Raw genomic sequence first — 15,826 nt, 5'->3', positions numbered from 1 at the left:
ACATACCTGGCATTTAGCCTTGCCTGTACACACCGGTCTTTCCCAAGTCCTTTTGGTTTTCCATTGTGCCTCAAGGTCCCTTCTAGCCATCTTTCAGGAAAACAACCTTCATTCTTTCCCTGGAAAGATTGCTGTGGACCACACAACCAACCACAGTACCAGGCCTTTTATCTCGTGGACTTTTATTACCTTCAAAAGTCATTCCCAGTTCCTCAGGGCTTTTTGGTAACAACCAGAGCCCAAGCATGTCTCCTTTAGGCAAGATATTTTAGTCAACGTCTTGGTAAAAAAAAACAAAAACAAAAACCTCTGTTAACAACTGATCTTATTAGTTTTATGCAAAGAAATTTAAGTCATTACTTACTTCTTTAGAATGCCAAACTCTGGAGGGATCAGATAGGGGGAAAAAATATACAGTGTGAAGGAAAATCCTTTTCCTTCTAATATTCACTGAACTAGCATTTTCATTCTCACATTTTCATTTTTCCCCCACTAAAAGTTTTTTTGTTTCTTTTTTCATTATAGTTGTCCCTCTTTTTCCCCCTCTTGCTTCACTACACCCTGTCCCTCCCTTCTCTCACATTCAGTCCCCAGTCAGTTGTCCATGCCCGTGGGTCATTTATACATGTTCTTTGATGAGACCCTTCCCCTTCTTACCACCTTCTCTGTCTCCCGCTTCCCCCCCTTGTTACTGTTAGTCTACTCCTTTTTTACATACCTCTAGTTCAACTTTGCACATTTGTTTGTGTTGTTCATTAGTTTCCTGTAATAGCTGACTGCATAAGGTATTTTTCTTTCATTGCCTGGCTTATTTCGCTAAGCATAATTCTCTCTAGTTTCATCCATGTTGTTGCAACTGGTAGAAGTTCCTTTTTTCTTTCTACTACATAGTACTCCATTGTGTAACTGTACCACAGTTTTTTGACCACTCATCTACAGATGGGCATTTAGGTTGTTTCCAACACTTGGCTATTGTAAATAGTGCTGCTATGAACATAGGGGTGCATAGGTTCTTTTGAATTGGGGGTTCAGGATTTTTCGGATATAATCCTAGCAATGGAATTGCTGGTTCAAAAGGCAGTTCCATTTTTAGTTTCTTGAGGAAATTCCAAACTGTTTTCCATAGTGGCTGCACCAGTCTGCATTCCCACCAGCAATGCACCAGCATTCCCATTTCTCTGCATCCTCTCCAGCACAAGTTGTTTGTTGATTTGTTGATGATGGCCATTCTGACTGGTGTGAGGTGGTATCCCATTGTGGTTTTTATTTGCATCTCTCTGATGGCTAGTGATGTTGAGCATTCTTTCATATGTCTATGGGCCCTCTGTATGTCCTCTTTGGAGAAGTGTTTGTTCAGGTCCTTTGCCCATTTTTAAATTGGGTTGTCTGTCTTCTTGGTGTTGAGTCATATGAGTTCTTTATATATTTTTGAGATTAATCACTTGTCTGAGATATCATTGGCAAATATATTTTCCCATGTAGTTTGTTTCCTTTTCATCTTGCTGATGTTTTCTTTAGCTGAGCAGAAACTTTTAAGTTTGATGTAGTCCCATTTCTTTACTCTTTCCTTTATTTCCTTTGCCTTAGGAGATATATCAGTGAAAATGTTGCTACATGGAATATCTGAAAGTTTCCTGCCTATTTTTTCCTCTAGGACTTTTATGGTGTCATGGCTTACATTTAAGTCTTTGATCCATTTTGAGTTTATTCTGGTGTATGGTGTAAGGGTCCCTGGTTTATTCTTTGGGTGTTCTAGAGGGAACAGGCTATGAGGCAGAAGCCTGTCATTCTTCCAAAGTTGTGTAGTTTTTGTATTTTATGCTGTTTTAGTTTGTAACTAGCCCTATAGAAATAAGGTGATTAAAACAGGGGGAAATGATAGCAGGGCCCAGGTGTCAGAGTTTAGCCTTAATTGATAGGCTTAAGTAATTGAAGCTGTGACTGGATAGACTTTCTTTATCACCAAACCTTTGCTTCTGGAATTTTGCCTAGAGGGTGGCGGCAGGCAGCAGGACCCCAAATTGCTTTTCGGTAGCATAACTACTATTGAATCAAGATTAAAGCATTTCCATCTCCCTAAAAATTATCCTGTGTCTTGTTGTATCATCCTTTCCTCTAGCCCCATAGCCCAAGGCAACCAGTGATCTGCTTTCTGTCTCTATAATTTTGCATTTTCTAGAACTTCATGTAGACTTTTGTGCTTTGCTTCTTTCACTTAGCGTAATGCTTTTTGAGATTCATTTGTGTTGTTTTGTGTATCAGTATTTTGATCTTTTTATTGCTGTGGATGTCTGTGACGCGATATTCTAGCGTCCGCATCGTTTAGAGCTGCGACTCAGAACATGGCGCGTTCCTAGAAGCCGCTTTCGGCATCAGTGGGCGGCGGCGCGTGGACTTGCAAGCGTGGGGCGCGGGACCAACCGACGCCACTTCGTGTTGGACAGTGGAAGCTGGAGAGCCGGGCTATTCGGACTGAGCCAATTGGTTTCCATGGATCTCAATAGTGCCAGCACTGTTGTTCTTCAAGTCTTAACTCAGGCCACCAGTCAGGATACTGCTGTGTTAAAGCCAGCTGAGGAGCAGTTGAAACAGTGGGAAACACAGCCAGGTTTTTATTCAGTGTTGCTGGTAAGTTGCTTAAAAATAGTTATTATTTTTAATAAAATGAGACACTATTCTATTGTTTTAAAAACCTACTTGTGTTGGTGGTTTACTTAGCAAAACTGATCCAAATGTTTGACTGCCATTGCACTGCCATTTACTAATTCGAGGCATGGCACTTGGAGGACATTTAAGAGATGTTTATTGTTGGGTGAGTATACCCAAGCAGGGTATTGGTAGTATCTGCTTAGAAGGTTACACTGCCAGTTTTCTATTTTAGCCTGTAAATGCTGCCCTCAAGACTGTAAAGGAGGAAAGAGGAAGGACATCTCTAAAATCAGAGAAGGAAAACTCTGACTCCAAAAAACCTCCGCTGCCTTGCGGCATACCTCTTCAGGGGAAAGGCTAAGGGAGTAAACCCCGACAGAAAATCCGGAGCCGGAGTCCCTAAGGCGGTTTGACATTGTAGTCAACACCGGCAACTCCTGCGGCGCACCTGAAGCCAAGCTGTATTGACTTTGTCTTTCCCTTGGACCCTTCAGCTGCGAAGAGAGGGGGGGTCTGCTGCATGGGCAACAGCAGACCCTCCATATCACCCTGCCCAGGCTCTGTAGCTTCAGTTTCACTTGAGAGGACACTCCAGCGTCATCGCAAGATGTCGACTCAACACGGGAGGAGACAGATACCGGTTATAAGCTCATCCGATTGGCGAAGGAAACGAGTGCCAGGGGTCTCCTCTGAAGGTGGGAGAGGTCATCGCACCTCACTGGACAGCTACCGTCTCGCCATGGCTCACCTGCCCCACTGGGTGCGTGGGGATCAGAGAGGCGCCTCTCGAAAAGTGGGCCACAAAACACCCACACCAGTTAATTCCAAGCAAACAACAAGAAAGAAGCCTCCGGCTCTTCGCCTCGCTAGCTGGAACATCAGGACCATGTGCCCCGGACTTACTGCAGACCTTCCGTGGATCAAGGGTGCCAGGAAAACCGCTGTCATCGATAGGGAACTGGCACGACTAAACATCGACATTGCGGCTCTACAGGAGACCCGGTTGGCCGACAATGGAACTATCAGAGAAACCAACTACACCTTCTACTGGCAAGGGAAGTCCCCGGACCAACCAAGACAGCACGGTGTTGGGTTCGCTGTGAAGAACACGCTTGTTAACTCCATAGAGCCACCCACAGGAGGCACAGAGAGATTACTTACCCTCCAATTGTCAACAACTTTCGGCCCAGTCAGCATTCTTAGCGTGTATGCCCCAACCCTCTGCGCCACCACCGAAGAGAAAGAACAGTTCTACCATGCACTGGACAAAGCGTTATCCAAGATTCCCAGAAGTAACGCTCTCTATCTCCTTGGAGACTTCAACGCAAGAGTAGGAGCCGATCACATGGCCTGGCCCACCTGCCTTGGAAACTTTGGGAGAGGAAAGATCAATGAGAATGGTCAGCGACTGCTTGAGCTTTTGTGTCACCACGGCCTGTGCGTGACAAACACATTCTTCAAGTGCAAAGAGATCCACCAGGTGTCATGGAGGCACCCCCGCTCCCGCCACTGGCACCAGCTTGACCTCGTCATCACCAGAAGAACGGATATTGGCAGCACCCTCCTCACCCGCAGCTACCACAGTGCAGACTGCGACACGGACCATGCCCTCGTGGTAAGCAAGGTGCGCATAATGCCGAAGAGGTTGCACCACTCCAAGATGAAGGGTCGCCCACGCATCAACACCAGTTGTGCCAGCAACCCAGTTAAGACCCAGCAATTCATAAACAAGATGGAAGATGCACTCGGCGAGGGAGTGGCGGCAGATGACATTATCGAATCCAATTGGCCACGTCTCCGCGACGCCATATACAACTCCGCCATTATTGCTTACGGGAAGAAAGAGCGGAAGAACGCTGACTGGTACGAGGCTCACTGGGAAGAAATGGAACCCGTGATCGAGGCTAAGAGGAAGGCCCTACTGGCTTACAAGGCCACGCCCACTCCCAGTACACTTCAAGCTCTACGGGCTGCCAGGAACAAAGTCCAGAAGACCGCCCGCCACTGTGCCAACACCTATTGGCTAAACCTGTGCAGAAGCATTCAGGAAGCCGCCGATATAGGCAACGCACGAGGAATGTATGAGGGTATCAAGAAGGCAACAGGCCCAATCCCCTCCAAGATCGCCCCCCTTAAGTCCAAGACAGGTGAGGTCATCACTGACCAGGAACAGCAAATGCGGCGGTGGACCGAGCACTACTTCGAGCTGTACGCAACGAAGAACACCGTAACAGACACTGCTCTTAACGCCATCCCAGACCTACCAGTCATGGAGGAGCTAGACACCCCACCTACTGCGGCAGAGCTCGGCAAAGCCATCGACCGCCTCGCTTGCGGGAAAGCACCAGGAAGCGACGGAATCCCTCCAGAAATCCTAAAGAGCGGGAAACCAGTCCTGCTACAGCCGCTCCACCATCTACTCTGTCTCTGCTGGAAGGAGGGTTACATCCCCCAGGATATGAGAGACGCCAACATTATCACCATGTACAAGAACAAAGGAGACCGCAGCGACTGCAACAACTACCGGGGCATCTCTCTCCTCAGCGTCGTCAGCAAAGTATTCGCCCGGGTCGCTCTTGCCCGCCTGCAGACCCTTGCTTCCCGCGTCTACCCAGAGTCCCAGTGTGGCTTCAGAGCTGGCCGATCAACAGTGGACATGATCTTCTCCCTACGCCAGCTGCAGGAGAAGTGTCACGAGCAGCATAAACCACTCTACCTCGCCTTTATCGACCTCACGAAGGCGTTTGATCTGGTCAGTCGAAGCGGACTCTTCAGCTTGCTACGGAAGATTGGCTGTCCACCACATCTGCTTGCTGTGGTCATGTCCTTTCACGACAACATGCACAGCACGGTGTCCTACAACGGCGCAACCTCTGAGGCCTTCCCAGTCAGCAGCGGAGTAAAGCAGGACTGCGTCCTCGCGCCTACGCTGTTCGGAATCTTCTTCTCCATGCTCCTCCAATACGCCTTTAAGGACTGCAGCGAGGGTGTCTTCATTCACACCAGATCCGATGGCAAGCTCTACAACCTGGCCCGTCTACGAGCCAAGACCAAAGTCAAAGAGGTGCTCATCCGTGAGATGCTCTTCGCCGACGATGCAGCTTTGACATCACACTCCGAAGAGGGACTCCAGCAGCTAGTCACTTGCCTTTCCCACGCATGCAAGGAGTTCGTACTAGCCATCAGCCTGACGAAGACGAATGTTATGGCTCAAGGCACGGGGACTCCCCCATGCATCACCATCGACGGATACACCCTGGAGGTTGTCAACGACTTCACTTACCTCGGGTCCACCATCTCGAGCTCTCTGTCAGTCGACTTGGAGGTCAACCGGAGAATCGCCAGGGCAGCCACAGTTATGGCCAGACTGAACCAGCGAGCGTGGAACAATTCCAGCCTCACTGAGAAAACCAGACTGCGCATCTACCAAGCCTGCGTACTCAGCACTCTCCTCTATGGCAGTGAGACGTGGACCACCTACGCAAGGCACGAAAGGAAACTCAACAGCTTCCACATGAGGTGCCTGCGACGCGTCCTGCATGTCGCCTGGCAGGATAAGGTCCCCAACACCGAGGTGCTGAAGCGAGCCAATATGAGCAGTTTGCATGCAGTTCTTAGCGAGAGACGCCTCAGGTGGCTCGGCCATGTCAAAAGAATGGATGCAGGCCGTATTCCCAAAGACCTCCTCTACGGCGAGCTAGCAGAAGGCAAGAGGATGACAGGGCGCCCAAAACTGCGGTTCAAAGACATCTGCAAAAAGGTCATGACACAATGCTCCATCAATCTCAACACATGGGAAGTTCAAGCAGACGACCGCCTAGCCTGGAGGCTCGCGGTCAGGCAAGGTACGTCACGCGCGGAGGCTGCGCGCAACGAGGAGGCGGTCCAGAAAAGATCGAGGCGGAAGCAGCGTCAGCAGCAGCAACAACGGCCATCTGCCTTCACCTGTACCAAGTGTGGCAGGGATTGTCACTCCCGAATCGGACTGCACAGCCATTCTCGGCGGTGCAGATAGACTCTCAGGAAGCTACGCCATCGTCTCTCGAGACGGACGGCTGCCGACGACGAGGACGATGGTGTAAGTTGGTGGTCTGGCTTCATTTTTTTGCATGTTCCTGTCCATTTCTCCTAACACCATTTGTTGAAGAGACTCTTTTCACTCCATTTGATGTTACTTCCCCCTTTGTCAAATATTAGTTGACCACATAGACCTGAGTCTATTTCTGGTCTCTCTGTTCTGTTCCATTGATCTATATGTCTGTTCTTATGCCAGTACCAGACTGTTTTGATTACAAGTAGTATAGTTTGATATCAGGTATTGTGATTCCTCCTACGGTGTTCTTCTTCCTCAAAATTGCTGTGGCTATTCAGTCTTTTTTTTTGGTTCCATATAAATTTTTGAACTATTTGTTCTAGATCTGTGAAAAATGTCATTGGTATTTTAATAGGGATTGCATTGAACTTATAAATTTCTTTGGGTAGTATGGACATTTTAATGATGTTGATTCTTCCCATCCAGGAGCATGGTATATGCTTCCATTTATTTGTATCTTCCTTAATTTCTTCCTGCAATGTTATGTAGTTTTCTGAGTACAGGTCTTTTACCTTCTTGGTTAAGTTTATTCCTAGGTACTTTATTTTTCTTGTTGCTGTGGTAACTGGGATTTTTCTTTGAGTTTCCATCTCTGATATTTTATTGTTGGTATACAGAAATGCCTTTGATTTCTGAATATTGATTGGTGCCCTGTTATTTTACCAAATTCACTTATTAGGTCGAGTAGTTTTTTTGTGAAGTCTATAGGGCTTTCTATGTACACTATCATGTCATCTGCAAATAATGACTGTTTTATTTCCTCTTTTCCAATTTGGATGCCTTTTATTTCTCTTTCTTGTCTGATTGCTGTGGCTAGAACTTCCAAGATTATGTTGAATAGGAGTGGAGAGAGTGAACATCCTTTTCTTGTTTCTGACCTGAGGGGGAATGCTCTCAGTTTTTTCCCATTGAGTATGATGTTGGCTGCAGGTTTCTCGTATATGTCCTTTATTATGTTGAGGTATGCCTTCTTTATTCCCATTTTGCTGAGAGTTTTCATCATAAATGGGTGTTGTACTTTATCAAATGCTTTTTCTGCATCTATTGATATGATCATGTGGTTTTTGTCTTTTATTTTGTTTATGTGGTGTATTATGTTGATTGATTTGCGAATATTAAACCATCTTTGCATCCCTGGGATGAATCCCACTTGTTCATGGTGTATGATCTTTCTAATGTGCTGCTGGATCCGGTTTGCCAATATTTTGTTGAGAACTTTAGCATCTATGTTCATCAGCGATATTGGCTGGTAGTTTTTTTTCTTTGTTGTGTCTTGACCTGGTTTTGGAATTAGGGTAATACTGGCTTCATAGAAAAAATTTGGCAGTCTTCCCTCTTCTTGGGTCTTTTGGAATAGTCTGAGAAGGATAGGAGTTAGTTCTTCCATAAATATTTTGTAAAATTCACCTGTGAAGCCATCCAGTTCAGGGCTTTTGTGTGCCAGGAGGTTTTTGATTACTGCTTCAATCTCACTAGTTGTTATTGGTCTATTCAGGCTTTCTGCTGCTTCTTCATTCAGTTTTAGAAGACTATATGTTTCCAGGAATTTGTCCATTTTTTTTAGGTTGTCAAATTTCTTGCCATACAGTTGTTCATAATAATTTCTTACAATCCTTTGTATTTCTGTGGTATCGGTTGTGATTTCTCCTCTTTCATTTCTGATTTTATTTATTTGGGTCCTCTCTCTCTTTTTCTTGATGAGCCTGGTTAAAGACTTGTTAATTTTGTTTATCTTTTCAAAAAACCAGCTCCTACTAATGTTGATCTTTTGAATTGTTAGTTTAGTCTCTATGTCATTTAATTCTGCTTTGATCTTGATGATTTCCTTCCTTCTACTTGATTTGGGCATTGCTTGTTGTTCTTCCTCTCGTTCTTGTAGCTGTAGGGTTAATTTTTTAATTACAGATTCTTCTAGCTTTTTTAGGTAGGCCTGTATTTCTATGAACTTTCCTCTCAGGACTGCTTTCGCTGTATTCCATAGGTTTTAGGTTGTTGTGTGTTCATTATCATTAGTTTCCAGAAACTTTTTGATTTCTTCCTTGATGTCATTGTTAACCCATTCATTTTTTAATAGCATGTTATTCATTCTCCATGAGTTTGAATGTTTTTTACTTTTTTCTTTGAGGTTGATTTCCAATTTTAAGCCATTGTGGTTGAGAAGATGCTTGATATAATTTCAATTTTCTTAAATTTGTTGAGGCTTGTTTTGTTTCCTACCATGTGGTCTATCTTTGAAAATGTTCCATGTGCACTTGAAAGGAATGTATATTTTGCTTCTTTGGGGTGAAAAGTTCTATATATATTGACTAAGTCCATTTGATCTTGAATATTGTTCAGTGCCTCAATATCTTTGGTGTTTTTTTGCTTCGAAGATCTGTCCATTGTTGACAATGGGGTGTTAAAGTCCCCTACTATGACTGTGTTGCTGTCTATATCTTTCTTGGAGTCTTTCAAAATTTTCCTTACATATTTGGGTGCTCCTAAGTTGGTGCATATATATTTATAAGGGTTATATCTTCTTGATGGATTTTTCTCTTAAGTATTATGAAATATCCCTCTTTGTCTCTTTTTATGGCCTTTGCTGTGAAATCTGTTTTGTCTGATATAAGTATTACTAACCCAGCTTTTTTTTTCATGTCCATTTGCTTCAAATACTTGTTTGCATCCCTTCACTTTCAGTCTGTGTAGATCTTTTGTTCAAAGGTGGGTCTCTTGTAGACAACATATATGTGGGTCATAATTTCTAATCCATTCAGCTACCCTATGTCTTTTGATTGGAGCATTTAATCCATTTACATTTAAGGTTATTACTTATTCATTGTCATTTTCCCCCTTTGTACTCCTGTTCCTTTCTGTCTCTCCCTGTTTTTTTATCTTCTTAAAGCAGACCCTTTAGCATCTCTTGCATTGCTGGTTTGGTGGAGATGTATTCTTTTAGCCTTCTTTTGTCTTGGGAACTCCTTATTTCACCTTCCATTTTGAATGAGAGCCTTCCTGGGTAGAGTATTCTTGGTTGTAGGCCTTTATTTTTCATTGTTTGGAATATTTTTTGCCATTCCCTTCTGGTTTGTAGTGTTTCTGCTGAGAAATCTGATGATAGCCTTATTGGAGCTCCCTTGTATGTTAGTTGTTTCTCTTTTGCTGCTTTTAGAATTCTCTCTTTGTCTTTGAATGTTGCCATTTTAATTATGATGTGTCTTGAAGTGGGCCTGTTGGGGTTCATCTTCATTGGGACCCTCTGTGTTTCTTGGACTTGCATGACTCTTTCTCTCCTCATGCTAGGGAAGTTTTCTGTCATTAGTTTTTCAAAGAGGTTTTCTATCCCTTGCTCTTCTCCTTCTCCTTCTGGAATTCCTATGATACGGATATTATTACGTTTCATGTTGTCCTGCAGCTGTCTTAAAACCTCTTTAGTCTTGTTCAGTCTTTTTTCATTTTGTTGCACTGTCTGGGAGTTTTGTCTACATTGTCCTCTAGCTCGGTGATCTGATCTTCTACTTCCTCTAGCCTGCTTTTAATTCCTTCTACTGTGTTCTTCAGTTAATAGATTGCATTCTTCATTTCCTACTGGCTCTTATTGATAGCTTCTATGTCCTTTTTCATGCTGGTGTAATTCTCCGTAAGTTCCTTATAGTTTTTCTGGAGTTCTCTGTAATTTTCCTGGAATTGTTTGTAGTTTCTGTGGAGCTCATTGAGCTTCTCCATTATCCATGTTTTGAATTCCATATCTGATAGTTTGCTTCCCTCTGTTTCATTGAGCACTTTCTGGGGATACTACCTTTTCTTTTGATGGAGGATTTTTTCTCTGTCTCCCCATTTTTGTGACTCCTGTTGTTTATTGGTGCTTCTTAGAATGATCTGCACTTCCTGGATCTGCCCCTGGTGGCATCAGATCCTGTACCAGTCTGGCCCTAGGCAGCCTGTTGGAGATTTACATGGATCTACTGCCTTTTTCTGTCTTCTTTAGTAGTTAATCTATTCAATCTGTGATTAGCCGTCGGGCTTAAAGACCATGGGTGTGGCAGCTTAATTCCTGTAGGCAGGGCTTTTGCTTCCCCTCAGGCTGATGCCACTTGGAGAGGAATTGTCTGCCTGCAGTACTGGGGATGATCAGCACTGGGACCTGGTCGGCTGCTCTCCTAGTTCTCCCCTCAAAGCCACCAGACCAAACTCTTCCCAAGTGTTTTCAGTCCTCTCTGCCTTCCCTCTCCTTGAGCCTAGGGTAAGTGGGGGGCAAAATATTTTTGTATGTGATCCACTTAAGAGCTCTTTTCCTCCCGCTGTTTCTCTCCAGCTAGCAAGAAACCCTGTGGCTTTTCGCTTTTCACAGCTGGGTACTATTTTACTTCCCACTCTGTTGCTGTAGGCTGGGAAGCCCAGCTGGGGGTTTAGACCCCGCCCTTCTCAGGGGGAGCCCCTGGCTGTTGAGCTGTTTCTCAGTCCCTTCAGCTGCCACCTGTGGGAGCCCAGCCAGTCCTTCCGCATCTCTGCACTCCCTACCAGTCATGTTGTGATGTAGCAGCCTATTCTGTTTCTTCGTGGTTATAAGACTTCTCTCCAGCTAGTGTCCGGTTGGTTTTTCCAGGTGATTTCTCCAAAATTAAGTTGTAAATCCAGACTGGTCCTGGGAGGAGGTTAGTGTAAGTTCCACTTACTCCTCCTTCACCGTTGAGCTCCCTACTTTCAATGAAGGTGGTAAGTCAGTCTGAATTCAAAAGGAGACAGGAAACTCTCCAGCTCCACCTGGGAGCAGTCCTGATCATCCAGGTGCCCTGTGGGAGACAAGCTTCTCCAAACCCCCAAAATTAGGTCCACAGACATCAGTTCAATTGCAGGTCATAAATCAGCTTTGTGACCAAACTCCAACTCCACTTAGTCATGGTCCATGTGTTTTCGTGATGTCATCCACCTTCAGCTAATAGTCCCTTCCCAGTGGCTCTTCTAGCTACCATCTCATTCTCTCATTTGTTTCCCAAAGTTAATTAATAATAACTAAACCTTTTTCATGGAATCATTTTATATATTTACTAATGCAATTCAGTGTAGGTAAATTATGTTTTATACTGGTTAACAAACATATGCTATACATCTAGTATATTAAAGGTACATGCCCAGGTACTTGCGAAAAATCAATGCATAATCAGGTAATGTGGTTGTTTAGAAAATCATTTGTTTAAATGGTTAAATAAACTTCTATGATTCATAGATTATATAATTCATGTCAATATAGAGATGCATATTCAATTTCTATTTTTGGAATCACAATGTTTCCTGAGGTGTGGCTTTTAAGAATACCTCATCAGAATCACAAGCTCCCATACCTCAATCCCATACCTCTTACATCAGAACTAGAGACAGATAGGCAGGAACTTTTCTATGAAACAACTATCTGAGAGATTCTTTGGGCTATAAATATTGGATAATCCCTGTTCTACCATAGATATGATCACTTTTACAAAGTGACATAGCAAATAAACACTAAGCAAATCAGATGTTTTGATTCTTACTATGACATGCTTATGCTATGTATTAATGACTTTTTCCTTCACATCTTTTCTAGCTGGATTAACATTTAATCTTTTCAGGGAAATTAAAATAGTTGCTCAGCTTTCCCAATGAATTGTGTGTATTTCACTAAGTGGGAAAGAAAATGGCAAAGAGTGAAAGGACCAAGACCTAATTTCCGAAAATAAAGGGCTGCTGCCCTGACCAGTGTGGTCCAGTTGGTTGGGTTTCATCCTACAAAATGAAAATAAAGGGGAACTGGCAACCCTGTGTGTGTGTGTATTTTTTACTTCCAGTTGATATTTTAATAAAAATCATGTTATATTTATGAGTAAGCTTTTCATGTTTTATGGTGCTATTTAAATATTTTTCAGTTTCTTGTTGCTAGTATATAGAAATAAATTAAGGTTTGGTACATATATTAATATTGAATCTTGTGATCTTAATAAACTTAAATTACTGATAAACTTACTAAATGTTTTGTAGATTTCTTGTCATTTTCTACTTAGAAAATAGTATCTGCAAATAGAGGTAATTTTATCTCTTCCAATATGAATGCTTAATTTACCTTACATATTGCTATGTCTAGGGCCCACCCTTATTATACAGAAGAAAAAATTTGAAGAAAAGGAGTTAGGAGTTAGGTAAATTGCTAAAGAGTATACAGTAAGAAGTGAAGCACTGGGAACTTGAATTTGGGTCTCTGAAACCAAAAACTTTAACTTTTTATCTCATGGGAACCAACATAGAACCAATTACTTTTTTTACAACACTCCCAACTTATAAATCTATACACATATCATTGGAAAAATTTATTACTAATGAAACATTGCTCTTAAATATTTTGTAAATGTTTACAAAAAGTTCTAAGTGATTTAGCTTGAATAATAAAAATAAACCCTTCAAATTTTACTACTTTTGATGACTTGGTATAAGACTGTAAGTGAAACAGAACTTTAAGAGCACTGTTTATGCCTGGTTTTCTCTAAAGCTAAGAGGACATCCCAGGCTAAGAACCTCATCTCTGAAGAGTGTAGGATTGCTATTAATCGTGTGGCAGCTTATGAACTGCACATCAGTGATGCTTATTTATCTATATCCTGTTATTACAATGGAGACGCGGGAGTACCTCTCTTTGCTGTATTCTTTGAAGACCAAGCTGAGGTGAAGAGGGAGCATGGGAAGCAGTTCCTAAGATATCTGAGAAGACGTGAGGGTCAAATCTGCCTTCCCGTGATTAAGAGGCCTGATATGGAAAACTGGGGAACTGGCGTAAAAGCTCTAGAGTCTGCTCTGGAGTTGGAGAACAAGTTAACCCAGCTTCTACAAGACCTGAAGACTGTGGCTTCTGAAGACAGTGATAAGGATCTCTTACACTTCATGGGAAAGTACCTGGATAAACAGAAGAGGAACACAAAGTATCTGCAACACCAGCTTACATATCATAAGGGATTAGAAAGGCAAGCCCAGTAAGAAGACCCATTTAAAAAGCCTGCTGAACAGTCTTAACACCTGAAGGCAACAAAGCAAGTCTTCCCACTGCAGTAGGTCCCAGAATCAGCTACTTAAGAATCTTAATTGTCTCCATTTGACAGAAGACTGTTTTCCTTCCTTGTTGTGTATACAAATAAATCTGTTTTTGCATTATAAAAAAAAAAAGAAATAGAACTTTAATCAAAATGAGCATAATAAAGCAGAATAAAAACATAATTATCTCCATAAATTAATGATAGATTTACAAATTGAGTAGTTTTTATGCAGCTGGAGTATAAAAATATCTATGAAAAGTTATTCAGAAGTGTTTCTCTTTCTATTACTGCATGTCTAGCCATAATCAATGCAGATCAACACATGTAATTAGTTGGTTTGCCTGTTACATCTACTCATTTCAAATTACCATGCTCTGCCCTTATTACTTTTCATTATTACCACACATTTAAATATACATGGAAGGAAAGGGAAATCATTTGGTCATAAACAGCAAAATGCAGATGGCTGAATTGAAGGGAAATTTGGTAATTGAAAAGTTATGTTGTGTGAACAGCCTAGAAACTTCAGATATGTACAATATTTTCACCTTGACATCAGTGTTGAATATTTTGTTAATAAAATTTAAAACATTAATGCCTTGTTTATTTGATCATTTAATTTATGAAACATTTTATTTTGGTAATCTAAAAATTATATAATTATCATAATATAAGTTTTTATATTTAATGTTTTAGAGATAACAATGAAAATTTAAAATAATAAATTATTTCTGTTATCAATTAAGATAGGAATTATTATAACAAAATCAGTTATAATGTTTCAAAATATATGAGTGTGTAATCTGAATTATGTTTTTTGTATTATCAAAAATATACTTCGTGTAATTCAGTTTCTATCAAGTGAATTCTATTAAAAATAATCTTAAGAAACTGAATTTTTACATCAATATTCTGTCTTGTCTAAGGTTCAAATCTGTTTTAAATGACAAACAAAGCCCTCAATGTGACCTAGCTTTTATTATTCTCATTTTCAACCATCAGATCACTGAACATTTTTTAGGAGAAAGCTCTTCTGTCTCTTTGATGGTTTGTAGATATCTGGTTAAGAGCCTGGAGAAAAATCAAATTACATTGAATTCATTTTTTTAGTACCACTGGCAAGTGTATTGTACATTTCTAATTGGTAGGCTGTTTATATTCTTCTTATTATGATAAGATGACTTTAAAGCTGTCTTTGTTGATTTTAACTCCTAATTTTATTCTCTTTTTATAAAACATTTAGGCAAAAATAAAAATGAAAATAAACTCTCATATATGATGTGAGAGGCAATTCCTTGCAATTTCATTGCATTATATTGTGTGAATTATATACAACCAACTATGCTGAAACATATAAAAGGTAAATTTTAATGGTATCTATAAAAACATCTAGGCTCATGCTAAAAATAAGGAACTTGTATGCTTTGGTTGTCCACACTAATTCCTTTAATATTTACTTATTTGTCAACACTAATTTTGTATGTAATGAGACAGGTTGTTGATAATGAAAAATTAATCAGTAAGATATATGATTCTGGGTGGTTGGCACACAATACAATAATACAGATGATATATGATAAAATTGTACACTTGGAAGCTATATAATTACATTAACCAATGTCATCCCAATAAATTTAATAAAGTAAAGATAATACAGAAAAATAGAAGAAATGTAAATTTAAGTTACCAACTATACCAGCTCTTGGTTCTTAAGTTCAACAAAGAAGGAATTTAGAGCCAAGGACTCTAACAAAAGAAAAAATTTATTTAGCATGCATAGAAGATTCAAGCAGGCTGCTTAGAAAACTGCCTTTGTCTTCTTAGGAAGAAAATCATAGAGGCAGAAGAAGTGATCCAGCTGGTCTAAGTGGACTCTAAAAACTAGTTACAGAGGAAAAGGAAGAGTCCTTGGAGATAGGTTCAAGGGGTTAGCCTGGGATGAGCTGCCACTGCCAACAGCTCTCCTGGTTGCAAGTCTCATGGGGACACTTAGAGCTTTGCAGAAAGAAAGCAGATACACACCTGAAGAGAGAAGGCACAGGCATGAGAG

General features: G+C 41.4%; 1 pseudogene; it reads left to right on the top strand.

Annotated features, from left to right (window-relative positions):
- The window catches only part of LOC150018743 (ferritin, heavy subunit-like), a 99,416-nt pseudogene extending 85,660 nt beyond the window's left edge, over positions 1-13,756 (top strand).
- Positions 13,757-15,826: the final 2,070 nt, after the last annotated feature.

This window comes from Furipterus horrens, unplaced genomic scaffold (assembly GCF_987537825.1).
Source record: "Furipterus horrens unplaced genomic scaffold, mFurHor1.1.pri manual_scaffold_2, whole genome shotgun sequence".
NCBI classification, from domain to species: domain Eukaryota; kingdom Metazoa; phylum Chordata; class Mammalia; order Chiroptera; family Furipteridae; genus Furipterus; species Furipterus horrens.
The sequence above is the reverse complement of the archived record's forward strand: the minus strand, read 5'-3'. Positions and strand labels throughout refer to the sequence as shown.